The 5412-nt window shown below is 51.9% G+C and overlaps 1 long non-coding RNA gene across 1 annotated transcript in view; it reads left to right on the forward strand.

Annotated features, from left to right (window-relative positions):
* The window catches only part of LOC311328132, an 11252-nt gene extending 9851 nt beyond the window's left edge, over nucleotides 1-1401 (forward strand). The window contains exon 3 of the long non-coding RNA XR_014631169.1: nucleotides 1304-1401. This is a non-coding gene — a long non-coding RNA (uncharacterized lncRNA). The remainder of the gene's footprint in view (nucleotides 1-1303) is intronic.
* Nucleotides 1402-5412: the final 4011 nt, after the last annotated feature.

Genomic DNA, 5412 nt, shown 5'->3' on the forward strand with positions numbered 1-5412 from the left:
CTCTCTCTCCCTCTCCCTCTCTCTCCCTCTATCTCTCCCTCCCTCTCCCTCTCTCTCCCTCTCTCTCTCTCTCCCTCTATCTCTCCCTCCCTCTCTCTCCCTCTCTCTCTCCCTCTCCCTCCCCCTCTCTCCCTCTCTCTCTCTCCCTCCCTCCCTCTCTCTCTCTCTCTCTCTCTCCCTCTCTCCCTCCCTCTCTCTCCCTCCCTCCCTCCCTCCCTCTCTTAGGTCTTAGTCATAGTGTCCTCTTGCCACGCACACGCTCAGTAGCTCAGAGCCCCGGCCTGTCCAGAGGCGTGGGGGAGAGTTTGTGCCGCTAGATTAGTTATAAATCATCCAATAACCGGTAGATTAGTTATAAATCATCCAATTACCGAGCGAAGGGAATTCTGGAGAACGGTCGGGGGGGGGGGGTTAAGCCCTCCCCAGCTACGGAGGCCTGGGGGGAACAATATGCTCTATTGAAAGAGAAGGACCTTGACTACGGAGCGCTGGAGAGTTTGAGGGTTAGTGACAATGTGTGTGTGTGTGTGTGTGTGTGTGTGTGTGTGTGTGATGTGTTGTGACGTCCGGGGTCCACACACACACACACACACACACACACACACTGGCGCTAGTGTTGTGGAGGTCAGGGAGATGTCTGCTTCTTGCTTTCAGGAGCATGCTCAGTCACTCATGTCCTGCCCCCCCCACCTCTGTCACCCCCCCCCCCCCCCACCCCCGCTAAGCATGGTGATGTCACTGACTTGTCAGATACTCTCTCTCTCTCTTTCCGTCTCTCTGGCTCTCTCTGTCACTCTTTCTCTTCTTACTTTCCTCCCTCTCTCTCTCTGTCCCTCCCTCCCTCCCTCTCTCTCTCTCTCTCTCCCTCCCTCCCTCCCTCTCTCTCTCTCTCTCTCTCTCTCTCTCCATGCATCGTCAAACACAGTGCACCCTGCTCACCTCTATTACAGCCACCTCATGGTCTCACTGGCAGCCTCACTCATCCTTGTGATCAAACAAGTGTGTGTGTGTGTGTTAGAGAGAGAGAGTGTGTGTGTGTGTTTTTATACAGCAAATAGTGAAGTCTGACTGTTCTCTCTGTGTTCCCTCATCTCCCTCCTCCCCTCCTCCTCCTCTCTCTCCCTCCTCCTCTCTCTCCCTCCTCTTTCCTCCTCTCTCTCTCCCTCCTCTCTCTCCCTCCTCTCTCTCCTCCTCTCTCTCTCTCTCCCTCCTCTCTCTCCTCCTCTCTCTCTCCCTCCTCCTCTCTCTCCCCCCTCTCTCTCCCTCCTCTCTCTCCTCCTCCTCCTCCTCCTCTCCTCCTCAGGAATGAGGGAACACCCCCCTATCTCCGTCAGTGACCTGGCCGACCACATCGAGCGCCTGAAGGCCAACGACGGACTCCGCTTCTCCCAGGAGTACGAGGTAAGATGGCCGCCTCTCCGCCAATAACCTGACGCCACGGATGGGAACTCTCCGTTGGAATCTGTTTGGAAAAGGGCAAGGCGCGTCCAAAGCTACGTAGCAGGTGATTGGATGAACCATCTGTCTGTCACCGTCTGTCATCCTCGCTGTTTGTACTGTACTTCCTCGTAGAACGCCGTTTGGCGAGATCGTTTTCTGATCCGGCGCACAAACGGATCTCTACGGAGAGTGTCCAGCGCGCGCTACGTCACCTGACACCGTCTGTCGTAAACCGGGCGCCGCCTCCCAGAGGCAGAGAGCCAATCAGGTGGCGGCCTGTGTTAGGAGGCCACTAGCGTCTCAGATACCCCCAGTGTTATTCCTCTACGCAGCTGGGCGAGGGATTTTCCCGTCTGAGCGTTCCCTGACCCGTCCCCCGTCCCCGTCCCCCAAAATAGAGGACATTTGCATTTAAAGTGGCACATTTCTCAGGAAGGAAGATATTGCCGACAGCGAGAGCTGAGCAGTCAGTGGGCGTAGGGATGGAGACGGGAGAGACACACCTCCGTGATTACAGGGTTGACAGATTGAGAGAGGACAGAGCAAATCTTCCTTGATTACTGAGTAGACAGACAGAGAGAATAGAACACCTCTTCCTTGATTACAGAGTGGACAGAGATAAAACAGAGCAACTCTTCCTTGTTTACAGAGTGGACAGAGATAAAACAGAGCAACTCTTCCTTGATTACAGAGTGGACAGAGATAAAACAGAGCAAATCTTCCTTGATTACAGAGTGGACAGAGATAAAACAGCAACTCTTCCTTGATTACAGAGTGGACACAGATAAAACAGAGCAACTCTTCCTTGATTACAGAGTGGACAGACTTAGAGAGAACAGAACAACTCTTCCTTGATTGTAGCAGACACGACGGAGGGGACATGTTTTGACTGCAAACGAAACGCTCCTTCCTAAAGCGGCGGTGCGCTGGCAGACTAATTGGCCGTGTCCTGGAGCTCATCATCGGTGATTGGCTGAGGCATAAAAAAAAAAGAAGCAGCTCCCATTATAGGGCAATTTGTGACACCGTGGGAGTCTGTTGTGTTGTTTGCTACAGAGGGCTGTTTGTCTGTTGACTCTTGCGCCTGGATTATACAGTATATTTCATATTTCTATAATATTGCTCCTCCTGTGCAAATACTTCCCCTTTAACCGTGAACGCGCTCATAGACTGGACCAGATGGGTCATAGCTAGACTGGACCAGATGGGTCATAGCTAGACTGGACCAGATGGGTCATAGCTAGACTGGACCAGATGGGTCATAGCTAGACTGGACCAGATGGGTCATAGCTAGACTGGACCAGATGGGTCGACTTAACGAGCTGATATCCACCGTTGTGGTACCGTTTATCCATGATTGCGGTTGTTTGGTTTACTCCAGCGAGCTAGCGAGATGTTATTCTGGACATGTTGAACTAGCTTCGTAGTACGGGGTCCTGGTAGCTGTGGAGGGATGTGTGAGGTATTGCTGGTACTCCTGGTAGCTGTTGAGGGATGTGAGGTATTGCTGGTACTCATGGTAGCTGTGGGGAGATGTGTGAGGTATTGCTGGTATTCCTGGTAGCTGTGGAGAGATGTGTGAGGTATTGCTGGTATTCCTGGTAGCTGTAGAGGGATGTGTGAGGTATTGCTGGTATTCCTGGTAGCTGTGGAGGGATGTGAGGTATTGCTGGTATTGCTGGTACAGCTGTGGAGGGATGTGTGAGGTATTGCTGGTATTGCTGGTAGCTGTGGAGGGATGTGTGAGGTATTGCTGGTATTCCTGGTAGCTGTGGAGGGATGTGAGGTATTCCTGGTAGCTGTTCAGGGATGTGAGGTATTGCTGGTACTCCTGGTAGCTGTGGAGGGATGTGTGAGGTATTGCTGGTATTCCTGGTAGCTGTGGAGGGATGTGTGAGGTATTGCTGGTATTCCTGGTAGCTGTGGAGGGATGTGTGAGGTATTGCTGGTATTCCTGGTAGCTGTGGAGGGATGTGTGAGGTATTGCTGGTACTCCTGGTAGCTGTGGAGGGATGTGAGGTATTGCTGGTATTCCTGGTAGCTGTGGAGGGATGTGAGGTATTGCTGGTATTCCTGGTAGCTGTGGAGAGATGTGTGAGGTATTGCTGGTATTCCTGGTAGCTGTGGAGGGATGTGAGGTATTGCTGGTATTCCTGGTAGCTGTGGAGAGATGTGTGAGGTATTGCTGGTACTCCTGGTAGCTGTGGAGAGATGTGTGAGGTATTGCTGGTACTCCTGGTAGCTGTGGAGGGATGTGTGAGGTATTCCTGGTAGCTGTGGAGGGATGTGTGAGGTATTGCTGGTATTCCTGGTAGCTGTGGAGGGATATGTGAGGTATTCCTGGTAGCTGTGGAGAGATGTGTGAGGTATTGCTGGTACTCCTGGTAGCTGTGGAGGGATGTGTGAGGTATTGCTGGTATTCCTGGTAGCTGTGGAGGGATGTGAGGTATTGCTGGTATTCCTGGTAGCTGTGGAGGGATGTGAGGTATTGCTGGTATTCCTGGTAGCTGTGGAGAGATGTGAGAGGTATTGCTGGTATTCCTGGTAGCTGTGGAGAGATGTGTGAGGTATTTCTGGTATTCCTGGTAGCTGTGGAGGGATGTGAGGTATTGCTGGTATTCCTGGTAGCTGTGGAGGGATGTGTGAGGTATTGCTGGTATTCCTGGTAGCTGTGGAGGGATGTGTGAGGTATTGCTGGTATTCCTGGTAGCTGTGGAGAGATGTGTGAGGTATTGCTGGTATTCCTGGTAGCTGTGGAGAGATGTGTGAGGTATTGCTGGTATTCCTGGTAGCTGTGGAGGGATGTGTGAGGTATTGCTGGTAGCTGTGGAGGGATGTGTGAGGTATTCCTGGTAGCTGTGGAGGGATGTGTGAGGTATTGCTGGTATTCCTGGTAGCTGTGGAGGGATGTGTGAGGTATTGCTGGTATTCCTGGTAGCTGTGGAGAGATGTGTGAGGTATTGCTGGTATTCCTGGTAGCTGTGAAGGGATGTGTGAGGTATTGCTGGTATTCCTGGTAGCTGTGGAGAGATGTGAGGTATTGCTGGTATTCCTGGTAGCTGTGGAGAGATGTGTGAGGTATTGCTGGTATTGCTGGTAGCTGTGGAGGGATGTGAGGTATTGCTGGTATTCCTGGTAGCTGTGGAGAGATGTATGAGGTATTGCTGGTATTCTTGGTAGCTGTGGAGGGATGTGTGAGGTATTTCTGGTATTTCTGGTAGCTGTGGAGGGATGTGTGAGGTATTGCTGGTATTCCTGGTAGCTGTGGAGGGATGTGTGAGGTATTGCTGGTATTGCTGGTAGCTGTGGAGGGATGTGTGAGGTATTGCTGGTATTCCTGGTAGCTGTGGAGGGATGTGAGGTATTGCTGGTATTCCTGGTAGCTGTGGAGGGATGTGTGAGGTATTGCTGGTACTCCTGGTAGCTGTAGAGGGATGTGTGAGGTATTGCTGGTATTCCTGGTAGCTGTGGAGGGATGTGAGGTATTGCTGGTATTGCTGGTAGCTGTGGAGGGATGTGAGGTATTGCTGGTATTCCTGGTAGCTGTGGAGGTATGTGTGAGGTATTTCTGGTATTCCTGGTAGCTGTGGAGGGATGTGAGGTATTGCTGGTATTCCTGGTAGCTGTGGAGGGATGTGAGGTATTGCTGGTATTCCTGGTAGCTGTGGAGAGATGTGTGAGGTACTCCTGGTAGCTGTGGAGGGATGTGAGGTATTGCTGGTACTCCTGGTAGCTGTGGAGGGATGTGTGAGGTATTGCTGGTATTCCTGGTAGCTGTGGAGGGATGTGTGAGGTATTGCTGGTATTCCTGGTAGCTGTGGAGGGATGTGTGAGGTATTGCTGGTATTCCTGGTAGCTGTGGAGGGATGTGTGAGGTATTGCTGGTATTCCTGGTAGCTGTGGAGGGATGTGTGAGGTATTGCTGGTATTCCTGGTAGCTGTGGAGGGATGTGTGAGGTATTGCTGGTACTC

This window comes from Borostomias antarcticus (genome assembly GCF_949987555.1).
Source record: "Borostomias antarcticus genome assembly, contig: scaffold_573, whole genome shotgun sequence".
Classification (NCBI taxonomy): Eukaryota; Metazoa; Chordata; class Actinopteri; order Stomiiformes; family Stomiidae; genus Borostomias; species Borostomias antarcticus.